The 26,364-nt window shown below is 38.6% G+C and overlaps 1 non-coding gene across 1 annotated transcript; it reads right to left on the bottom strand.

Annotated features, from left to right (window-relative positions):
* Positions 1-15,021: 15,021 nt before the first annotated feature.
* Positions 15,022-15,102, bottom strand: TRNAL-AAG (transfer RNA leucine (anticodon AAG)). The gene has a single exon. It is a non-coding gene; the product is annotated as a tRNA-Leu (tRNA).
* Between the last annotated feature and the right edge of the window lie 11,262 nt (positions 15,103-26,364).

The following is a 26,364-nucleotide window of genomic DNA, read 5'->3' as shown; positions in this document are numbered from 1 at the left end:
ATGACCTTGTTTTCTTTAGCCATCCTTTTTCCAATCATGGATCGGATGGTTAGAATTGTTTAAAAAAAGTGATTATTTGGGATTATAAGCAATCTAAGGTGGTTCCTAATAAATAGATGGATCAAATTGTAGCAAAGACCTATTTTTTGAAAAATATCTTGACCGTCTATATTTAACGTCATTGATTTAATGGTTAATATTTATAAAGTTAGTGTAATGTTTAACATGAAATTCTGCTGGACAAAATCAACAGTCTAGATCAAAGGGATTGAATGTGTAAGTATTCCAGTACAGCTAGGAGTACTATAACTTATGGTGCTCAGAGAGCACTGGTGCATTTCTGTTTTAAAGTTTCTCTCTTTCCTCCTTCCCTTCCTGTACAAATCGATACGAAATTCTCTAGAGAGTCTTGCGTGTAGACATTCGAGAGTTGAATCGCAATACACCTCCCAAATATGTATATATGTGAGAGATCGTATCCAAGTAAGACTGCATGAATATTATAATTATGTTATTTCTGGAAAATTGTTTTATTTTGAATTTTCTACAGGCTACACGTGGACGGTGAATATAGACCGTTGGTAGTATTTTAAGTAGTATTTTATGTTTTAAAGTAACGGAGCTGATATGTTTTACATTAGAGCAGCTTGAGATTGGCCTGATCTTGAACGTTTGAAATTTTTGGCACGTGTGCCGTGATTCACCTCTTTAATCTCTCCTCCCGCGAATCGATCGTAGCGTAGTTTTTAAAGCAAGAGACATGTCGAGGCAGTGCGCGGGAGGAGATATTCAAAGAGCGATTTGCGTCGTACGTGCCAACATGGCAAGTTCGTGAGCGATCGAGACCATTCATCGGATGAGACCACAGTGGATCTATATTACGTAAAAAAAATAGATAAGGTTTAATCAGGTGAATGCATTTTAAGCTAGTTCTAATTTCTAAATGGTCAGCTGATGGATGGTCAAGATGAATAGGTGTTGTAAACACAATTACAGATGGACGGTCATATTTTTTCCTTTATTTTCCATCGTACTCGCATGCTTTGGCCTGCCTGATGAATCGGATGGCCCCATTTTGACACATGGCATGTTCTCGTGGCTTCAACCAGATGAACGGCCCGATCTCTCTCGCGCGCGCGCGCGAATCGCCGTATAGCGCTTCTTTAAAATATTCGTACCGCTGCGAATATTCGACCACGCGCCTTTTGCCCGATCTTAGCGGCTGGGCTTTTGTTATGAACTGCACTGGCGTATCCTCGCGCTAAGTTACTTTCACTGAAAGAGATCCATGTCAGTGAAATTTCTAAGATCCACGCCGTCCATCAGTTACGCTGCCTCATTTTCACCGTTAAAACCATAAATCACGCTGATCCAGAAATCCGTTGGGCCGCACTAGAGGAAATAGTTGAAATGGAACGCCCACCATTATTTTGGAGATGTTTACATGCCATCCAATCCATTCATCCGAAATTCGTGATCAGGATGAAATGTTTACGCAAAAATCATAGTATTCCAACATGTGAATTTAAATGTTTTATTTATGAATTATGGTGAGTTTTTTATGAGCATAATTTTGAATATATATATGTTAAAAGGGGGTGCTAGGCCTGTGTTGTATCCAGCTGAATGGGGAGTGGGTAGGCTGACAACGTTTGAATGGTGGTGAAAGATCATACATGTAAAATCTATCCTGACCGTCCGTGTATTAGGCTTGTCATTTATGGATCTAGCGCAAAATGTCAGTGATCGGTCCATCTTTATCAGGTGATACTGGGGCTGAAGGTGAATGGTTGACCATCTAAGCACAATGGGAAGGGTTATTTGCCATTTAGAACTTACTATATTTTAAAAATTGCCAAAATGTTGGATGATTCTAACCATTTGATCAGTCTCCTTCAAAGGGACGGTCGAAAATGGGAAGTGGTCTATGGTCAAAATTTTAGAAGTAATGAATATAATTAACTGTGTTATAGGTATGACTTTTGAAAATAGAAAACCCCTGTGAAGGGCAAGGATTGCATGCTGACGTTGTCTTCTACTGTCATTATTGTCATAATGTATCATTTATTTTTTATCATTACTTCGGGTAACGAGCCCAAAGATGAGGTAGATTTGAATATGGTAATTGAATGTCTGCCATAAAATTTATATATATATATATATGGTAATTGGATGTCTACCATTAAAAAACTTTCTAATAATTGTTATAATCTTTATTTGCTATCCACGTATTGATAAGGTCATATAGAACAGAACGGGATAAAAAGAAAACACAAGCATCAGCTTGATAAAAAAGTTGTGTGGCCCTAGACAAATTTTTTAACTGTGGATTTTAACCACTAAGGTTTCTGATGAGGATGGAAGGGTGATTTGTCATTTAGAACCGTCCATCTAGTTATAACTTTAACATATTCTACTTGTTAAAATGTTGCATGATCTTACCCATTTGATCAATCTCCTCCTTTAAAGACAGGTCGATGATTAGAATTTTGAAAGTATTGAAGTGGTGGGTGCTTTGTGAGACCTACTGTGATGTGTTTTATTCATATCGTTCATCCTTTTTTAGTTTTTTTCATTATTTTAGAAAATGAGCTTAAAAATGAAGTAAATCTAATTCTCAAGTGGAACATGCTGCGGAGAAAAATAGCGATGAGTAAATGTCCACCACTAAAAACTTTATAAGGCCTGATGCAACGTTTATTTGACATTCTACTTGTTGATAAGGTCAAACAATCTTGGATGAAAAGTAGGGCTAAAAGTTGGGCGGGTTCCACCCGACTTACCTGTGGTCGACCCGACATTGGGTTGGGCTTGGGCAGAATTTATTAGGCTTGATTTCGGGCTTGGGCCATACAAACGCCAACCTAATAAAACTTGAGTTGAGGTCTTGGGTTGCCCGACCTGACTCGAACCCGATCAATATATAAGTTCCTTATAAGTTAATTATAATTGAGTGTGGATCATTTGTGTTGAAGGCATAGGAATTTCCAATGCCGTTGGGTTTCATTGGTCCATGTCATTTCCGATGATTTAATTTAACAAGATACACCAGATTTCTCTCTCCCAAATAGATTGTTTGATACACAATACAACTTTAAAAGGAGTAGTTGTCCTATATTTTAGCTTATTTGTTTAGAAAAATTATTCTTTACGATAAATAACTACATATATAATTAATAAAATTATAGGTATAAAAAATAAAACTTATATTGAAAATATAATAAACTAATGTAATAATGAAAACATTAGCATATATCTACCCCGACCGAACTCGCTTGGGTTGGGCTTGGGTCGAGGATTCCCAACCCGAGTTTGGGTTGGACTGGGTTAGGGTTGAGGTACAGGAACCTTAGGTTGGGCTAGGGTTGAGCACCAACCACTTTCAACCCTAATGAAAGGGAGGAAAACACTGTTAAAAAGTTTTGTGACCCTAAGAAAGTTTTTAATGGTGCCATTTAATCATTGTTGAGTTCCGGAAGCGTGGTCACCTTAGATTTGTATCTACCTTATCTTTAGGCACATATCTTAAAGGGAAGGGACAAAAGTAAATGGAAATCATAGATTAAAAAACTACATCATGATAGCGCTCACAAAGTATGCAATCAGCATTCTTTCAGGATGGTTTAATACATGGATGGACCCATTGATGCATCACCTATATTGGGACTGCTACGACCCTGCAATCAGATGTTGGGTGGGCTCACTGTGATATTTGTGAGAAATCCATTATGTCGATCCATCTTGCCAACTCATTTCAAGTCATTAGCCCTAAAATTAAGTGGATCCAAAGCTAATTGAGCCCAATGGCAAGTTAAAAAAGTACGAAGGGGAATGCATACTGTTGAAACTTGACTTGGGTCCACTTTGATGTTTATGAATCATCCAAAACAGTTCATAAGATCATTCAAACTATAATGAGCTTAAAACACAAAAACATTAGCCTGTTACAAAAGTTATGTGACCCATAACGTTTCAATATATGTTGTTTCCTGTTGAGTTACCGACTTGAGTTTTGGATCCAACTTATTTGTAGTCTCAAAGTCCTGACATGATTTGACAAAATGGATTGACAGAGTGGGTTTCTCACTTACATCATAGTGGGCCCTACTTAGGGGTCATCTGGCACCAATGATTTGGGGGGATTTGAGGGTATTCTAGATCCACCGGTTGTTTGGGAGGTAGATTAGAAGGTATTTCATATTTAGGGGATTCCAAATGCTCACTTTTGATGAGTCCCCCCCCCATATACGTAACATTTATCATGAGGCTACTAATTTATTAAGCACGTGGCACACTAATGATATGTCGAAATAATTATATTATCAACTGGATTACTAAATTCACTTTAATAGAATGATACAAGTAGTCCAAACTTTATTCATATAAATCAATGGTTAAAACTCATTGGTTAGCAGCTCGGCTGTGATCCTTTGCTCGTGGCTTATAAGAGGTGTATAATTTCATCATTTTTAACCAAACTATATATTTTGATGGGCTTATTACAATCATTGTATCAAACATTATATATGTACACTAACCATGGATATTAAAATTAATTTAATAATTGATTTCAAAAATCCTACAAATATACTATATAATTTAAGTATATAGCTACTTTGGATCACGGGAATTTTGAATCCAAGGTGTCAAACACAACCGGAGTATTTCAAATATAGGAAATTTCTAATCCCATGTATTATTCAAATTCGGGGTTGCAGGCTATCCGTGCCCTCATTACCTTGTTCTAGTTATTGTTGTTAAAAAATGTCTTAAATTTGAAAAAGTTCAACTAGTCCAAGAAAAGTTCGGCTCGAAGTCCAATAACAAAGTATATTGAAATTTTCGTGATCCTTGGCTCGTCGAAGATCTGATTCGACTCGTTGAAGGTTATGCAGATAGTATACGGACTGCGTAAATTTGCGGCGGTTTCCGGACTATTCCAGGTCGGTGCAAAAAAGTGAGATTTTCTAAACTATAAATAGAAATTCTTAGGGTCTTTCTAAAACATGCTAAGGTTTTTTAAAGATATTCTAAGGGTTTTTAAAAGAGTTTTAGAGTTTGCAAATGTGTAGCAAGGGTGAGATTAAAGGTTGTTCAAATCAAGTAAGTTCTCTCTCTTTGTAATTTATGCTTTTATAGTAAATTTCTATCGTTTTGTGCTATGGCTTTTTTCTGAAAAGGTTTTCCACATTAAATTTATGTGTTCTTTTGTATTTGCTTGATGCTCTTAGACTGCCATCCTAAATCAATCTATGTGTGATTCCGTGGCACAAATCCCAACAATGTAGTATTAGGTATTGTGAAGCTCAGATCGATGCTATGTATTTCAATGCCCATGCCATTTATCTATTTCTTTTTCAGATCATTTCATATCACAAGCCCAAAAATGAAGCATGGTGGTAGTTCAAGTTGACCATATCATGGGAAATAATGCGACAATGACACCCACTATTGAAAGCTTCCTAGGCCCACTGCAATGTTTTATAATCCATCCAACCGGTTGATAATGTCACACAGACCACGACGAAGGGAAAAGACAAATATCAATTTGATCCAAAAGTTTTGTAGTTCCTGTGGTGTGGTCCACTGGACCTTTTGAAATTCTTCATTTTTGGGCAGCCCAAAATTTGTTTAGAAAAACGGATGGACGGTACGGATAAAACAAATACATCACAGTGGGCCCCACAGATTCCAGTCACTAGGGATGTCAGTGGTGTTGGGTCACCATCCAATCCGCTTTCCAGCAGCGATCGGCGCGGAGGCTTTACATCTCCATGGCTCAGGGGTCCAAAACAATTTGGGACTTTTTGTGCATGGGCCATCAGCCATGAGCCCCATCACAACAACGGTTTGGATCAATGGACAGTGCGCCCCATCGCAACAACGGTTTGGATCAATGGACAGTGAGCCCCACCTGAACAACTGGTGTGATTTGGAAATCTCCCAGTTGGAAATTTCGTAGATCTATCGACTCCAGCCCAAACAAAGAAACACACCAGCTCCACATTCCTGGAATCTTCCAACCGAGGGTACGGTTGGTCTATGAATCATCCCTAGTGGGTCCCACCATATCAACGTCTTGGATCTCAGAACTACGGCCCCACTAATAGAAAATGATAACGCGAGCAAACCATCATTGCTTAGCACCTCTCACGAAAATGCCGCTCTCTGGATTGAAAGCAAGGTTTCAAAAAGAGGGGCGCGGATGATGCAGTGAGATCCTCACCATCCTCTAGCGTGGTGAGAAGTCTCTGTGGGGCCCACCTTGATACATATCCACACCGTCCATCCGTTTTTCCAGCTCATTTAGAGCACAATCCCAAAAAATTTAAGAATATCCAAAGCTCAAGTGGGCCACACCCCAGAAATCAGTGGGAATTGAACACGTGCCGTTGAAAATTTCTTGGAGGCCAAGGAAGTGTTGAATCAAGATGATATTTGATGGACGGCGTGGATAAAATACATACATCACGGTAGGCCCCACTTAGTCTTCACACCACCCCTCAACAATCCGCGTCCCAGGACGTGGATTGCGTCCTACCCCCGCCGGACGGTAATCCATCCGGGCAGGGCTCTGTGGGGCCCAATGTGATGTGAATATTTTATCCACGCCGTTAATAGTTTTTATCAGATCATTTTAAGCTATTATCCAAAAAATTAGCTAGTTACAGGGCTTAAGTGGACCACAAAGTGGGGATTAAAATCCACCATTAAAAAACTTCTTCGGAGCTGGAGAAGTTTCAAATCAAGTTGATATTTGTTTTTTCACTTCAGCCACGTCTACATGACCTTATGAATAGGTTGGATGGTAAAAAAAAAAAAACAAACATCACGGTAGCCTTAAAAAGGTTTCAATGGTGGTTGTCATTATCAGTGCAGCTTCATTTGGTGTGGTCTACTGGAAAAGTAGACCTGATTAATTTTTAAGTTCATAACTTAAAATGATCTGAAAGACACGATTAACGGCGTGGATAAAACACTTACATCACGGTGGGCCCCACAGATCCCTTCCCGGACGGATTACCGTCCGGGCGGGGGTAGGACGCAATCCACGTCCCCGCGTCCCAAAGGAGAACTGTTATCCTACAGTCAACTGTACCCATCTTTCCCGCCAACATACCACCTCTTTAGAAAATCAACACATGATAACGGTGGGACCCACCACGAAGATTACCTTTCTCGGAAATCAGTCTGACCCGCTCGCTAGGTGGGCCAACCCCGTATGTTGAATCAAACCGTCGGTTGTCCCTTGATTCCAAGATAATATCTGTGGCCGTTGATCTTCATGGTGGAGCCTACCACTGCTATAAAAGTGAGATGAACTACCAATAATCAGGAATTTTTTTTTATAGCTACGGCTCATCTAAGAAGCGGTCCAGTAATAGGACGGTCAGGATCCATCATCAAAGCGCACTAGTCAAAGGTTTGAAGGTCGGAAAGCTGTCGCCGAAAAGGGTATTTTGGTCAAAAGCATTTATAGTGTGATTCCTTTGGCCGGCCCGACCACATACAAAAGGATTTGTATGAAATTTCCATGACGTCCTTTTATATACCGCAGTCTCCTCCGTCGTTTTCAGGCAGGGAGGTGACTACGGTGAATGTCTACCACCATTTTAAAGATTACATTTTGTGAGGAAGTGTATTAATCTTGACCGTAAAGACTGTGGTGTAATAACGGAGTATAACTTAAGAAGCACACTGATCTATTCATCCTCAGTTTCTAGCCGTTAAAGCTAATGACTATCAAATGAACAATCAGGAATAAAGTGACCAGTGGTCCACATTAAATGGACAAAATCAGATTGCTAGAATTTTCTAACCATTGTAGTTGTTAGGCTATTACGTGTCCGGGATGGGTCTATAAATGAACCGTCCAAATTTCAACAGATGTATCCTTTTCGAGACGGTGGGGAAAATCACCGGGGTTTAGCGCTTTAACCAGGAAACGGATTGGCTACTCCCCTGCCACCGGCCAATGGCTGATGGTCAGTGTTCTATGGGCCCCAACATGATGTATGTGTTTCATCCATGCTGTCCATATATTTTTATAGATCATTTTAGGATATGAGACCAAAACTGAGATATATCCCAATCTCAAGTGGACCACATTACAAGAAACGGTGTTGAATGAATGTCGACCATTAAAAAAATTTAGAGTCATAAAAGTTTTGGATCAAGATGATCTTTGTTTTTTCCCTTCATCTGGGTCTGTATGACCTAATTAACAGATTGGATGTCAAATAAACAGTACAGTAGACCTCAGGAGGATTTTAATGGTGTATATCCAATGGCTATTATTTTCCTGTGGTGTGGTCCACCTGAGATTTATATCCCTCTCATTTTTGGTATCAACTCATAAAATGATATTTAAAAATTAATTAATGACATGGATGAAACACATACATCATGGTAGGGCCCACAAAGCACCGACCATCAGCCATCGGGCTAGTGGCAGGGGAGTAGCCAATCCATTCTCCCTTTTAACCCCAGGATTTGTGGACCCACGTACATCCGTTTCTTCAGCTCATTTCAGGACTTTAGCACCTAAAAAAAAAAAAGAAGTTAAGTGGGCCACACTACAAGAAACATCGAAATTGTACGCCGACCATTGAATCCTTCTTGGGATCCACATACGTTTCATATAGGCTGACGTTTGCGTCTGCCCTCAATCAAAGTGGGACTCAACTTGTGAACAGTTCAGCATATGATTTTTTATTTTTTATTTTTAAAGGTGGGCCCCAGAAAGTTTCAACTTTTGGTGTTTGCCCTCGATCAAAGTGGGACTCAACTTGAGTTTTGGATGTACCTTATGTTTGAGCTTGTGTCCTTATAAATTGTGACGTGGACAAATCATTCAAAGCTGTGATTCCTGACATGGTCAGATTAATTGGGCCATATGTTATTATTAGAGTACCGAATTGAACAACTTCCAAACATGTTTTTATAACATTGACTTGGAGAACAGTACATGACCTAACTAAATCCCACCTTATGGTTGGTGTTTTTTTATCCGTGGAATTTTCTAAATCCACTAATCCACATCCCTTTAAATGAGTTGTTGAATGGTGGATGTTACACAAGCATCGCAGTTGGCCCAAAAGGTTTAGTGTTAGTAGATTTTTTTAAGCATAGAAATACGCACGCAAGAGAGCCTAGGATGGCTGGGGTTTTCTCTAACCATATACATATTATAGGGGATATCCGTAGCCATATATATGTGGAGAGTAGATTAGGAGCAACCCAGCCTCACCCAAGATGGCGTGGGACACCTTGATGTATTTATTTTGAATCTAGATCATCTGCTTGTCATGAGCAAAAAAATCATGCTCGTTGCAAGTTGATTAGATCACATCATCACACATGGCATTTAATGCAGTAATGCCGGTAACATTAATAATGATGTGGACCAATCACAATACATGAAAGCATAATTTTCTTGCTTGTGGTAATTAGAGGATTTGGATTCATTTATTTTATATCCATGTCATTCATTCATTGCTAGATCATTTTAGGATACAAGCAGAAGATACAAATCTCCAGTGGACTTTATAAAAAAACTTCTTAAGCTTTGCCATAACATTCTTACAATGTTAATTATTTGTCATATTACCACAAAAACCTACCTGAAAGGGGAAAACATAAGGTTATCCAAAACTTTTGTGGCCTACCTATTTCCTATGGTATGGTCTTCTTAAGAATTGGATCCGCTTCATTTTTTTGACTCACGCCCTAAAGTATTAATTATCACGCAAAAACAAAGTGGGCCTACTGAGACTTAGCTAGACTTACAATATTGCCAGGGGCTTGTATGGCCCATCAGGATGTATCTGTTTCATCCACTTTGAAATGTCATTTTAGGGATGTGGTAAATTGAAGCGTCAAGTGGACCACACCACACTAAGTGGTGAGGATTGAAAGCTTTTTGAGGGGCCCATAAGTTTTTGATAAAGTTGATATTTATGTTTTCTCTTCATATAGGTTTGTGATCTTTGAACAATTGATGGCAAGTAAACATCATGGTGGGCACTACAATGTTTCTAACCTTAGAAATTCAATCCACTACTTCCTGTGGTATGGTCCACTTGAGCTTTCAATTTACCTATTTTAAACTCATACTTTAAAATGAAGGTTGTCTCCGGCTATGTCCTGGACGGGGTTAGTACCCTGTTGGCGTCCACATATAATGCACGTGGTTGCGTCCTGCCCTGGCTCTGTGGGGCCCACCTTGATGTATGTATTTTATTTACACTGTTCATCCATTTTTCCAATCATTTTAGGATATATATATATATATATATATATATATATATATGAAGAGGATCCAATACCCTAATTGAATGTGGGTATCGAATTCCCACACCCACTATTAAAAACTTGTAAGGAGTAGTAGAAGTTTTGAGCAAGCTGATGTTTGTGTTTTCCATTCACTCAGGTTTATGTGATCTTATGGATAGGTTAGATGGCAAATAAACATCATTATTATTACTATTGGCTCTACAGGTTTCAATGGTGGGTATCATTATTACTACTGATTTCTGTGGTGTGGTCCACATAAGATTTGGATCTACCTGATTTTTGAGCTAATACCAGAAATTGATATGAAAAAAATAAACGGACAGCGTTGATAAAACACATACACATGGTAGGCCGCACAGAGGCCATGCCTGGACCGACAGACTCAGTCAACGCAGGACGCAACCCGCGTTCAGGAACGACCACATGCTGCCTTTTCTTTCCTGCCAGTGTAGTCAATCTGAGCTGTGATGGGTCGCATCATGGAGACCACTTCACACGAAAATCAGGCAGGGGACGCGGATTGCGTCCTACCCCCGCCCGGACGGTAATCCGACCAGGCAGGGCTCTGTGGGGCCCACCGTGATGTAAGTGTTTTATCCAAGACGTTAATCGCTTTTCTCGTATCATTTTAAGTTATCATCTTAAAAATGAAGCAGGTACACAGCTCCAGTGGACCATAAAGTTGGGATTAAACGTCCACCATTAAAAACTTCTTGGGAGCTGGAGAAGTTTCGGATCGGGCTTATATTTGTTTTTTCACTTCATCCACATCTACATGACCTTATGAATAGGTTGGATGGAAAAAAAAAAATCACAGCGGCCCTTATAAAGGTTTCAACGCTGGTTATCATTATCACTGCAGCTTCCTTTAGTGTGGTCCTCTTGAGCTGTGGACCTGTTTCATTTTTAAACATTTTACTTAAAATGATATGAGAAAAGCGATTAACGGCTTGGATAAAACACTTACATAACGGTGGGCCCCACAGAGCCCTGTCCGGATGTGCGTGGTAGGACGCAATCCGCGTCCTCAAATAGGCCATGCTGTTTGAATCAATCGATTCCCACCCATCTGATCCATTGCAAGGATTGGCCAATTTGATGACAGCCTGATTTTGGGGCCAGATGATCTTCATGACGTCTGCCAGCATTTATGCGGTTCTGATGTCCCTCAGATATGATAAACATATGGCCAAAAAAAAAAAAAAAAATCATAGAAAGAACACCATCATGAAGATGTAAATGATCATTGGCGTATAGAGGTTTGGGCACGGGTTGGGTGGATCCCTAGCTGTGGGGCCACTGTGATGTACGTGACTTACATCCACGCCGTCCATCCATTTTTACAGCTCACTATAGGGCATGATCTAAAAAATGAAACAGATCCAGATATTATATGGACCATACTATGGGAAACAGTCGTGATTGAATCCCCACCATTAAAAACTTCATAGGTGCCACGGGAATGTTTATCTGCCATGCAACCTGTTGATAATTAAGGTTACGAAGGCCTAGACGAAGAGACCACGCAAATATCAGCTTGATCTAAAAAAAATTGTAGTCCACAATAACTTTAATTTTAATGGTTGATTACCATTGTCTTGTATTATGGTCTTTGAAATCATACACTTAAATGGATGGACAAAATGGATATAAGGCACATAAATCTTAGTGGGCCCTACTGTCAGGGTCCCATCGACCTCGGTGGATCCAAGGATCACCCGATGCCACGCCTCTAATCAGGCCATGTGTGAGAGCGATACACATTGGTTGATGCATGTGTCATGACATAACTCATGTGCAAGACCTGAGCTTTCCATCAGGTGAGCTGTACTCATTAATCTTCCACATGAAAATCAAGTCATTACACAACTCACACAGTAGGTGTAGGGTTATACACGAATTAAGTTACTTGGTTAGCTCGCTCGGCTCAACCCGACTTGAAAAGCTCGATTAAGCTCGGTTTGAAATTGAGTTCGAGCCGAGTCGAGCTCATTTTTTGAGCTCAAAAAAAATTTCAAACTAAGTTTGAGCTTGCTTGAGCTCTACTCGAGTCAGATCAAACCCTAACTCGAATCGAACCAAATACAATTCGGTGACTTGATTACTTTGATATTAATGTTGCTCACCAAGTGTTTGATGAAATGACTCAACGAAGTATTGACCGGTGGCAAAGAAGGTATGTATATGAAACAAATACCTTTTTTTCTTGATTTCGATGTTGCCTGCAAGGTGTTTGATGAAATACCTATAAAATCGTTGATGTTGTTTTACATACAGTCAAAATTTAAAGGTGCAGTTCATGTGTTTGTGAAAATGTTGCATACGTGAACTCGGCTCAATCTTGGCATAAACCCAGCTCAAATTAGCCCAAGCTGTTGACTGAACCAAGCCAAGCTGGCTAGTTAGGCTTGAGGACTGAGCCGAGCCGAGTTCAAGCTGGGGTCAGCTAGTGGCTGAGCTAAGCCGAATTGAGTTGTGCCAAGCTTGACTCAGTTCGACTCCTGTACACCTCTACTTAGGTGGGCCACAACACATCAAAATGTATGAATGGTGGGAAGAGAAAAAAATAACTATAAAAACAAGGAAACTCCACAAGGGTACTCATGGTCCACACCATAATATCTAAGGTTCTCCATTTGTCTCCTTTAAATATGGGCTTATAGTAGGAGAATTTAGAGGACCTTAATGTGACTTGTATCTTTGGGCATTAAAACAAACATGTATCAGACGGTATTGATTTTGGATAATACTTTATGACATTATTCAGGTAATGAAGATTGAAAAGGCATTAATGGTAAAAACACAATCTCAGCTTGTGTGAGATTGAGGACATGGATTAGGTAAGCCTAACTAAAGAAAAATACACCGCAGAAGAGAAAGACACATCCATGCAACAGGCATAACAATGAATAGGCATTGACCTAACTATCTAATCTATACATTAAGTGCAGCACACGTGTATGATTAATATGACCTAATTATCAACTTTCTTGTTGTAGAAACGTAGCCCACCTAATGAACAACCTCATGTGCCATGTTGTCATGTGTACCACTATATATATGGGAAAAGGTTCTATGCGGTCGAGCTCATGGGAACTTCCCATGAGGTCAAGCTGTGTGGGCCCCACCGTGATGCATGTCGAACAGCAACACCGTGCATTTGATCGGTCCCCTTTAGGTTATGAGATATCTCAATAATTAGCTGTATACAAAACTTAGGTGGGCCATACCATTTAAAACTATGTGAAGATATGCCTAAAATATATAAAAGCACTTGGTCGATTGTGATTCTTACAAATGCTATATATTCAGGTGTAACTGAGATTGGGAAAAAAATTCCAAGGCTTTCTAATTCGTTATAAGTTTTCAAGGGTGTAGTTTGGGCTGATTAGAGGTTGTTCGAATCGGGTATTCTCTAAACTCTTGTAATTTCTACTTTGAGAGTGATTATCTGTCACTCCATACCGTGATTTTTTTCTAAAAGGATTTTTTCATGTTAAAATTCGAAGTGCTTGCATTGTGCTTTCTTAATACGATTGAATTACACTACTTGATTCATCTTTGTGTGCTTCCACGGTCCCTCAACAAGCACATGCTACGTGGCTCAAGTGCATAGGTGCCAAGTGGCACTCACAGCATTACTCCTTCAAAATCAAATACCCTTATTATTGGCCATGTCACACAAGGTGCCATGACATCCATCTTGCATGTGGCATCTCCCAATTGGTTTAATTACAACTAAAATGTTAAAATTACTTAATTTTACATAATGGATGATTGAGTAGTCAAGTCAATCTTTATAAATCTCATTGTAAATTTCATTTTAATTACAATGTACCATACTAGGTGCACATCTCCAACTACCTTTATATTAAGTGTCATACTTTATAAGAGTATTAAATAACTCTCGGTGTCATAATGTATGGAGATTTACTCCATCTAAACAACAATTTTAAGTATGACTTAGATTTATGTAATCTAAAAAGTATACAGCACATTACGAAATCAATTGCAAATAAATAGATTGAATAGTATTGGGCACTTATCATTTTATGATTCTGGACAATTGTGATATCAGGATAGAAATACATTAGGCTTTGTTTAGTGATTTGTATTTGTCGTGGGGTGATGAAGATGGGTCATCATGATAATAGTTTATGTCCACTTGTTTTTTTTTTTTATTATTATTTTTATTGATGGTTACGGCGATGGATGGTCTATTTTCTTATTTCTTCATGCTGGACTAATTGTATGACACACAACTTAACTCTTTTAAAATCTATATATAGGTTTTTAATATTGGTAAGATGGGGTCTTAGCTTGATATTGTGTGGTTTAAAATGATTTTAATAATGTGAAAGAGATTATCATATTTCCAAAATTCAATTACATATGTTTTAGAAGAGTTACTTACATGCATACTCACCAGTGCTCTAACATGTCCATCACAGCTTTCCTGCAAGCATGCCACTTGTGTAGGAAATCCTTACCATGTGAATGGCACATTTAGATCCTGTTAGAATGGATAACCTACAATCTAACTTGCAATACAAGTGTGGTCAATCAATGGCTGGTACATTTAGATCAACGGTTTGGATTACTGGAACATGGACAGTAAGCAAAAATATATATTATTGAGACTAATGGTCTGTACATTTAGATCAACGGTTTGGATTACTGGAACATGGACAGTAGGCAAAAATATATGAATAAAAAAAAATATATTGTTGAGAGTGGGATTTGAACCCACGCCCTTTCGGACCAGAACCTTAATCTGGCGCCTTAGACCAACTCGGCCATCTCAACCGATTATGCATCAAATTACATTTAAAATACCTGTACACAATATACATCCACTCTCTACTAACATTGGATGATCAGAGCCATCCAGACACTTGGTTCTACTGTGGATTATGTGCAATGCGAAAATCATGTAGATATATTGATCATAACCATCAAAATTTCATAATGAATGTGACCGTTCGTTGTTCAGTTTTCACTGTTTATTTGAATGTTTCCAATCAACGGTCAAGATTTGTTTAAGTGCATCATCACATGGCCGGTTGCATATGTTACCTGATGTGCTTATTTTGTTATGGAGGAATCTCGATGCATACCGTTGATCTGGTGGCCCCCTTCATGAAAAGACTGGTCCAAAAAACATCCAGAGTAGGAGATCCTGGCTGTCCAAATTTTGGCATTTTTTTCAATTTGAGCCAGGACCATTGCCCCATTACTTTTCTTAGGGGCTGTCAAGTGCAGGATCCTTTTTGTATTTTCATCCTAACCATCTATTTGATGGTCACTGATAGAATGTTAACGACCGTTTAAAAAGTATTTATCTTTCTCAACAATCCTACCTCTACGGAGGGACCATAAAACCGACGGGTCAGATCACAGATCCATTGGCCCATTTGTCCAAACTCAAGGGCTGCGACTTTGTGGATATCCTGGTCCTGCGGTTCATACAAATATCAGCTTTGATCCATGCTACACGAGCCGAGCTAGCTCGGTTAGATCGCTCGACTTGAAAAAATCTCGATTCAACTCAGTTAGAAGCCGAGTTGAGCTGATTTTTTGAGCTTGACTGAACTCGGATCGAACCTAGGTCGAATTGGACCAGTTCAGTGACTCAATTACTTTGGTATTGATGTTGATCATCAAGTGTTTGATGAAATGACTCGAAAAAATTTAGCTGGTGGCAAGGAAAATATGTATATGAAACCAACATCCTTTTTTTTTCTTGATTTTTATGATGCTTAGAAGGTATTTAATACCTATAAAACCATTATTGCTGTCTCCAATAAATTGAGATTTTGAAGGTGCAGTCCAAGTGCTCGTGAATATACTGCAATGGCGATCTTGGCTCGAACTCGGCTTAAATTGGCCGAGCTATTGACGGAACCAAGCTGAGCTGAGCTGGCCAGTCAAGCTCGAGGACTGAGTTGAGCCAAATTCGAGCTGAGGTCAGCTAGTGGCCAAGCTGAGTTGAGCTGAGGCTAGCTCGACTCAGTTCAACCAGATGTGCACCCCTAATCCATACTTAAAAAGAAGGTCGACGCTCATTCAACATTGTTTCCCGTAATGTGGTCCACTTGAGATTGGGATATACCTCATTTTTGGTCACATAATCTAAATGACCTATAAAAATAGATGGATAAAATGGGTGAAACACATACATAATGGTGGGGCCCACAAAGCACCAACCATCAGCCATTGACCGTTGGCAGGGAAGTAGCTATGGACGCGGATTGCGCCCTGCCCTCCTCCGTCTCCAGCCCCGAATGGGCAGTTATGTAGGCAGCCCACTGTGATTTATCTATTTATCTAATCCGTCCATCCATTTTATCATATTATTTTAATGCATGAGAAAAAAAAATGAGACAGATTCCACGCTCAAATGGACCACACCAAAGATGACTCTTACATTTAACGCAGCTGGCATTTAATGCTTTGTGCATTTAACGCAACCAAGCTTATTATTTGGTGTGGTCCACTTGAGTGTTGGATATACCTCATGTTTTTGTTCAAATCTTAAAATGATATGAGAAATTGGATGGACGGCTTGGATAAACAGATACATAACGGTGGGCCCGCCCACAGATCTGCCCGTTCGGGCTAGAGCCAGGCGGGGGCAGGACGCAATCCGCGTCCAGCAGCTAATCCGTTTTCTTCTGTACTAGAACGTAAGCGGATTAGGTGCGGCCCTGGCCTCACCCAAGACGGTGCTCCAGCCCTTACCGTGGGGCCACCCGCAATATATACACTCTAAATCCACACCGTCCAAACGTTTCTAGAAATAATTTTATGGAAAATGAAGCAGCTCCCATTTGGGCCATATTATGTGAAACAGTGGTGAATGACCATTAAAAACTTCTTGTCGGCCACAAAAGCTTTGGATAAAACCGAAATTGTTTTTCCCTTCATCTAGGTTTTTATGACATCATCAACGGGTTGGATGGAAAATAAAATTGTACGGAAACATTATGGTGGGCCCTAGGAAGTTTTTAATGGTGGAGTGTTCAATCAAAACTGTCCTTTAGAATGGTTCACTTGAGATTTGTATCTACTTAATTTTTAGATTTATAATATAAAATGATCTTTTAAAACGGATGGACGGAGTGGATTTATAATAAATATATAAATTTGGGCCCCACATTAACGGCCGCACCGTCTTGGGTGGTGAGGCACGGTGCGGTCGGGGGCCGCAACGCCCGTCTAGTTAGATCTTCCATGCTCACACTCGCGCATGAGCTATCACGCACACATTACATATCATGCAGAGGTTTGGAACACGTGTGAAAGATCCAAGTCGTCAATGATGTGTCCCTGATCATGAATATCATATGTAATATAAAAATATCTGGTTAAATCATCAGGGAGATCATGAACGTCTGAGAAAACTCTGGCCCATAGTTTTTTATTTGCACAATTGTTCCTTAAGCTATGCCCACCTGATGGATAGACCAACCAGCCTCGTTTCTCAGTCAGGTAACCTAGTAAGTGGGACCCACATGATGAACTGCTCGGATCTCATGATCTCTACCTGTGTGCCACGCTGGCGCACACGTGGTGGTTTATGAATAGTCTGCGTGTGGCGTACCCAACCTCCACAAAATTTAGGGGTTTTTACTTGGACCTGCTCTTATATTGTCAAAACTACTCCCACCTCCCTGTTAAAAATATAATTATCTAATAGTCCTTTTATCAAATCTATAAGCGGTTTTTGCTAACTTCCGTCAATTTTACGGGCGATTGGCAAGGACGCGGTTTGGCTAGCTGGTTTCAAACCTCTGTAGGCTCCACCATGATGTATGTGTTCTATCCATGCCGTCCATCCATTGTTCCAGCTCATTTTAGTGCACGAGCCTGAAAATGAGGCAGATCCAGCTCTCTGGTGGACCACACCACAAGAAGCGGTATGGATTGAATGTTTACCGTTGAAAACATTTTGGGTCCATAGAAGCTTTAGTTAAAGATGGTATTTGTGTCCTTATCAACAGGTTAGATGGCAAATAAACATTACAATGGGCCTAGGATACATTCAATCAATTTGCCTGTGTCCACCTGTGATTTGTATATGAATTTTGGGCTCATACTCTAAAATAAGCTGGCAAAATGGATGGACCGCCTGGACAGAACACATACATCATGGTGGGTCTGCAGAGCTTTGACACTAGCAAGCTGGCTGGTGTTGGGGTCCAATTAGCAACTTCCCAGGACCATATAAATGCCACGTGGGATGTTTATATCCAAATTGAGCTCTCCATTCATCTGCACAACTTAGGACAAACCATGATGTGAAAATCATACCAATCAGATGATCCTAGACATCCAATCTATAGCATTGGAAATTGGACTGTCAATATTTAGCAGAAACAAAATAGGTGCAATCATTTAATCTAAGGCTGGTAGCAACAGATGGTTTTAACAAATTGGACCCATTTGAAAGGTTAGGATCATCTGATTGATGTAATTTTTATACTATAGCTTCCTCCTAATGATACTTTATTGGTATTTTTAAAGAGGTACCAGGTCCAATCAGTTGGACCATAAGTTACATGCAATTTACCTTATGAGCATCACAGCCAACCAGTCTAATTGATCAGCCTCACTAAGGATCACCTCCTAATCCACTCATAGGTGGGCCACACCACACAAAACAATCTATGGTCACTAATAAATTACAAAATACAAGTGTAGTCTACCAAATGAGTGGATGAATTCAATTTTTGCACAAGGCGATCCTCATGATGAGTCAACATGTCAGAGGATTAAGATGTAGTGGATGCATTACGAGTTAGAAGATATTCACTAGTTGGACAATAACTCGTAATTATATCAATAATGTATTGTAAAAGTACAATGATATAAATTACAATATTTAAATTTCCTGAAAGCAGGTCATTTTACTGACATTTTTTATATTTAAATAGGTGTGTCAAAATTGTAATGATAATACTTTTATATTACTTTAATAAAATTTTATAGAGAAAAATATACTAATATATATATTTGATAGAAAATTTTCATTGAAATATAATATAAAATTGTAATGATTATAAATTTTGTATTTATATTTGACCATTGATTTACACGTTTAAATAAACATTAGAAAATTATAATAATGATGCTTTTATATTACATTTATTGATGTAATTTGCAATCCAAACAGGCAATGCATTTTTCTCATTAATCACAAATTGGTAAGGTATTTCTTACATACATCAGTGGCTAATGGGGACGCGTTGAAGTGGTGCGTCAAAACTCAATGCAGGATCCTCTATGATTTGTGTGATGTCTACTTTGTCCATCATTTGAGAAAGACCAAGTTAGGATGTGCCTTAAAAAATTAGGCTGACCTAAAACTTAGGTGGGCCACTCCACAAGAAATAGTGGGGATGGGAACACCCACTATCCAAAACTTTTTGGGCATTGAAGTTTTGGATAAGGCTACCATCTCTTCATCTGGGTGGGATTTGCACTATGAACAGGGCCATATAAACATCATGATGGGACCTACGAAAATTCAATTGTTGGGTTTCTCCATCCCCACTGCATGTTTCCCATGGTGGCTTACTTGAGTTTTAAATTAGAATAATTCTTAGGCACATGTTCTAACATGATCTGATGGAAAGTGGACGGACGGAATAATGTTACATATATATTATGGTGGGTCCCACGTAACCTTTTTCTTTTTGTGGGCTCATTATCACAAGAATCCCCAACACAGCTACATGATCTTAGAATTCTTAGTGGAAGTTTGCTATAATATACCAATTTGTATTGCAATGTGATATGTCAGGGGCATGCCCATTGGCTTCCAATGATCGAAACCGTCTCTACAATGGGAATCACCGATTGTGTAATACCCATTGAAAATTGTTGATAAAAAAAATTTAAAAAAAAATCTTCGACCATACCATTATGCACAGTTCACATAAATGAGCTACATTAAAAGGAAAAGAGTAATAGTCTTAGGTTTAAAATATTTCCATTTAATAGATTATTTTTTTGATTCCCTGCATCCAAGGAATAGCCCATAATGCAAACAATTTAGATCAATGTAAAATGATTTCGAATTAAAAATTTAAGTGCAAAAGTATCCTAATGCAGTATTCCCAATGTTTTTTTTTAAAAACAACGCTCTTCTTCATGGGAAAAAGGTTTCACTACGCGAAATCGTGAATTTGCGACGAATTTAGTCTGTCGCGAAACAGGTTTGGTTTAACGACGGACTACAGTCGCCAACGGAAAATGTAACAGACCAAAATCCGTCGCTACAATTACGCTACACATTTATGACGAATTTAGTCCGTAGCAACTTCAGATTTCGCGACGATCCGTCGTAAATTGAATTTTGCGACGGATTATTCCGTCGCAAATTACCGCCCCAAAATCCTCGCAAAGAGCATTTAGCGACGGATTGATAAGCTTTTGCGACGGTTTCGGATCCGTCGTAAATTGATTTTTGCCCCTTGAAAAGTTTTATTTTATTTTATTTTATAGAATATGGTGGTAAATTGTTTTATTATTTTCTATAAAGTGTTTTTTAATAGAATTTTAGTGCTTTAATTGTATTTATTTGTATCTAAGCTTATTTTTGTACCAATTGATTGAATGCAATGATTGTTTATTGTTTTGTTTTTATATCAGTCGAGTGGAAACTTTTTTTATTCTTTAAATGTGATATTTAAATGCTTTGCAATACCACAAAAAAATCCCACTATACATCCTTTGTATTTTAGGAAACGAAGTTCGAAAAAAATTATTATTAAAAAGAATCAATATTTTAATATATAATCAACATTTTGAAAAAATAAAATGAGAGGTTTAAAAAATTATGATTTTGAAAAATATTATTGAGAAATTAAAAAATAATAATTAACAATCTTTGAGAAAATTTGAGATTTTGAAAAAAAAAAAATCGCTTATTAAGATCATCATAATATGTCAGTATTAAGATAATAATATTTATTTTAATTATTCTATTATAAATTCTCTCTTTTATTTCATATATTCATATTATTTTAATCGTGTGGCGGGTCCCACAAAATCTGATCTGTTCATCAGCCTCCATAGGTCCAAGTGGGACCCCTGGCTATAGATCATGCATATCCAAAGCCTAGGTGGCCATACTTTCTAATTACATGGGTTATTTTATGATCCGTGAAGAGTTGACGGTCAGATCATTACAAAACGTGATCAGTGGTGATTCCTAGGGTTCTCGGCCTAATCTTGGAGAAATTTATTAGAAAGTTTTGTGATCCAGAGACCTAATCATCATGATTAGGTGATGCATCATCTATGGGAGTTTCAGAAGCTAAATGATCGATGGGTTTGTTGATCCAGGACTTAAAATTCAAGGTGGACGGTCTAACTCATTCATCAAAGCGATTGAAGTCCTAAAGTAGGTTTCTCTAATGATGTGATGGTCCATCACGAGTACTAACAGATGCATCGCTTTGACCTGTAGGTGGGGATTTCTTTCAACGGTTGGATTTAAACTAGGATTCATGTGAATGTTCGTTCAGCTAGGTTTATATTTATTTCTAAATTTGGTTATACGGTAACACCCGAGTACTTGAAAGTACGGGGTGTTACACGTAAATTTTTTGGCAATGTTTATTCACCATTCAACATGTTGATAAGGTCACACAAACCAAGATGAAAGGAAAAAAAAACAAATATAAACTCAATCCAAAACTTTTGTGGCCTATGAATTCTTAATGGTCATTCACCACTGTTTTTTATGGTATGGTCCACCTGGTATTTGGATCTATTTCATTTTTGGACTCATGCCCTAAAAGAGGTTATATTATATTCATGCTACATATCAGGCTGCATATGATGACGCTTTATATGTAGGCACGCATAAATTGTACAAGTTGCATTTATCACTTGATCAAAGTTATTTATATAAAACTAATGCAATGTCTCTATGTTTGAGAGGACTATCATGCTTGTATTCATGACGCAACATCAATGGAAGTAACTTATAGGTCTATCATCTTTACAACCTATCTTTTGTTTCAATTGTGTTATGTTTCATTTGGTTATTTGTATAAATATTGAGAATAAAAATATCTCTTGAATTTGTATTTTAATTGATGGGATGTAATTATGATGATAATATGTTTAATTTTCAGCGCAAATGATATTCTTTACATTATCTTATTTCATCAGTAGCTGACCCAATTTTGGCTATTTAGTAACTATATAGTTCAGTTTGCTATTTAGGCTAATTGAGCATCTAAACACACCCAAAATGATATTTAATCCAGTTTCATATTCAGCCCAACATTCTGAATTTTGTGAATGAGATTCTTATTAAACAATCGTGTGAATTTTTTATTGGATGACTATCAAGTGCAAAAGCGACGGACCAAATCCGTCGTGAATTTGGTTTAGCGGCGGATCTGGTCCATCACAAATTCACGATTTTGGCATAGGGAACTTGCTCAAATGCATCTCAAAGACAATACAAAATCCTTTGTTTGTTGGGGGATGGCCAAAGTCTCAAACTATTTATTTGATAAGGCCCTCCTTTGATGGGGGTGGCCAAAGAAAATATCAGAATTGGTTACTCCAAACCATTGATTATACAGAAGTTACAGTGACCATTCATGTTCAAAGCAAAAGAGCTAAATTAACGAATGGTTGCAATAATCCAATAAAGAACTTTTATTTATCATCTTTCCACTCACCTTCCCAAGTGAGACTTGTGATATAAACGGTTTGAACAGTTGATGGTTATGCTAGTCCTAATGCATCAAATGGCAATACATAGGGATGTTTTCGAGCAAACTTACCCAAAGGACAGTAAACATGAGGCAGCCATGGCCTCCTGTGGTTTGTGTATAGAATCCAACACATCTAAAAGAGTAGTAGGGTGTTTGGATTGTAAGTTACTTTAGATAAGCTAATTTATCTTGATTTCTACTTATTCAGACGCTACAAGTTACTTATCTTGGTTTCTAATTTAGCAAATGTATATGTTTGGCAAACTAAAAAAAGTAGATGTTTGGCAAAGAACATACTTGTCAACGAAAAAGTATAAAAAAACATGTATTGGTTTTCAACATCATTAGTATTTATCCCTCAAGTTTGTTTGGTCCCTTTCACATCCACCTTCCATCATATGGGGCCAACCTTCGATGTGGACCATCCATCATACGGCCCATCTTGGATCTGGGCCATTCATCATTAGGAGACAACATTTAATTGCACCGTCTATTATATAGGGCCCACCTTTGATGTTGTTCATCCATTATGTGGGGCCCACCATCAATGTTATTATCCTTCATATGGGGCCCACCTTCAACATCCATTGCCTATCACGTGGAGCTTGCCTTTGATGTGGACCATCCGTCATGCGGACCCTACCTCAATGTAGCCCGTCCATCATTTAGGGCTAACCTTAGATGTGGGTCATTCATCATTAGAGGCTGACCATTGATGTAGAGTATCCATCATGTGGGGCCCAACTTCAATGTCCATTGCATATCTTATAGAGCTCACCTTTGATGTGGCTTGTCCATTGTGTGAGCCCCACCTTTGAAGTGGGTTGTCCATGATACTCGCCCATTTTGCATGTGAGTTATTTATCATTAGGGCCTACCTTTGATGTGGATCTATGTGGGCCCACATTAATCTAGATGATCCATCATGTGGGGCTCACCTTTAATGTGGACCATCTATTGTGTGGGCCCCACCTATGCGGACAGTCCATCATGTGGGGCCTTTTTTGATATGGTTCACGGGTGAGAGAGAGTGTGTGAAAAGGTAATCAGCTATTTTTTAAAATTTATTTATAGGAATAAGCAGCTCTAAGCAGATAAATTATTTTCAAAATCATGTTTACCGTACGAAATGGAAAAAGTAACTCCATAACCTAACATGAGTTAAAAATTAACTTATTCGTAGTATCCAAGCGGGCCCTAAGAAAGTGGGACGCATAGGGCCAATCTGACCATCATGTTGGCCATGACACCCCATGAATGCCTATTATTTCAATGGTGTGGCCCACCCAATAATCTTATGAACCTGAATTTTGGGGTATTCCATTATCACGGTGGAACTCAGTTGATGCACGGTTTAGATGACATACAACAATTGAATAACACTTACCCATGGATGGATAAGGCCCCCCATGTATATTTTGTGCACATCACGGTGGATAATGGACCCCACATTGCTTTTTTTTTTAAATTTTTACAGCTCCCTATTCGTCCTCAACAACCGAGTTATGTAAGAGATACGTTAGTGATTGAGTGGAGTGGTATTTTAAGAGTGGAGTGGTATTTTAAGAATTATAAAATATAGGGTTGTTGAAATGCTTAAGGATGTCTGAGTAATATCGAACTTGTTAGAAGGAGCATGAGGGAATTTTATCCTGAGAATTTTACAAAGAACTAACTAATTAACATGGAATTTACGTTATGATACCTTTTCAAATAGGTATCTCATTAAACTGTATTATATATATAATCATCCTTACATTTTTTAATGACCGGTTGGGTGAAATCGGATTGTCTAACTTGGTGCGCTTTTATCGTACTAAGTAAGCTCTGTAAGGCCCATCGTGAATGTATGTGGTTTATCCACGTGGTCCATCCATTTTTTTCGGATCATTTTAGGGGTTGAGCCCAAAATTGAAGCATATCCAAAGCTCAAGTAGATCACACCGCAGGAAATAGCAGGGAAATGATTTCCACGGTTGAAACATTCCTAGGTCCCAAGATACTGTTTATTAGTCATACGACTTGTTCATAAGATTGCACAGACATGGATAAGGGGAAAATACAAATATCAGCTTGATCCCAAACTTCTATGCCCCCAAGAAATTTTCAATGGTAAATTTTCATTTAATTTACACTATTTCCTATGGTATGGTCCACTTGATTTTTGGATATGCTTCATTTTTGGGCTCAAGCCCTAGAATTATCCAATAAAATGGATGGACCGAGTGGATAAAATACATAAATCACAGTAAGGCCCATGGGTTTACTCGGTACACTTAGTGTACCTCAATACTCAATCTACTTCCCAGTTGGGTGTGCATGCGAGAAAATGAGTTGGCTACTTGGGTGGGCACCACCATAATGTTTATGTAAAATCCATTTTTAAACACTCCCCCATGAGCGGATGCCCTCGCTTCCTTGGCTTTTCCTTTTATGGACTCAGTTAGCACTATTTGGGAAAAAAAGTACAAAGAAGTTGAGGTCGAGCTGTGAGGCTTCCATCATGATGTGGACCGAACATCCAACCTATTAGTCAGATGCACTCTTCCATGGTAGGCCATGCACTTAAAAATTAGGCCAGTCCATGGCTTAAGTGGGACACAAGTCACACAACATAAACAACAATGAGAGTGGATGCCTACACATAAAAACCCTGTTGGTTGTATATAGGGCCCAATAAGATGTGGTTCACACATCCAACCCATCCATTATGTGTCTCACTTGGATGAGGGGTCATGCCAAGTTTTATTCATATCCAAATTAAACTCAAGTGGGCTGCATCAAGTGCTTTGGGATGTTTTAGGCATGATTTCACGTAATTTCAAATAGTATGGCCCACTTGAGCTTTGGATACAACTGATTTTTGGGATATCCCAAAACCTAGACGGGACCCTCAAATGCATGGTGTGAATGTCTGATACACATTATGGTGGGGCTTGCACAGCTCATCCTGATGGGAAGCCCCCCAACACATATTTTTGACTTGGGGTCGCCACTGGATGCATGAAGCTTTGGATTTATGGTTAGCAGAAAAGTGCAGAATCACTTAAGGGTTGGGAATCGCAAGTCTCTTCAATTAAAGTAACTCTGTAATTGATTTGTAACTATAGATTTTGAGTGAAGACCTCTGTAATTAAAAAAAGATTGGGTTTTATGCCTGCACTCGCATACGATCTCTACTTTGTAGGATTTATTGATTTTTCGAAAATTAAATGAGACTTCGACAATGTTACATTTAGCCTCACTCTACATGTTTTAACATCTTGGAATATGCAAAGAAGGAAATGCGGTATCTAGCCTTATTAGGCGGGATTTTTTATTTTTT

The sequence above is a fragment of the Magnolia sinica genome, chromosome 14, assembly GCF_029962835.1.
Source record: "Magnolia sinica isolate HGM2019 chromosome 14, MsV1, whole genome shotgun sequence".
NCBI lineage: Eukaryota > Viridiplantae > Streptophyta > Magnoliopsida > Magnoliales > Magnoliaceae > Magnolia > Magnolia sinica.
Note: the sequence above shows the minus strand (reverse complement) of the source record. Positions and strands in the feature narration are given on the sequence as shown.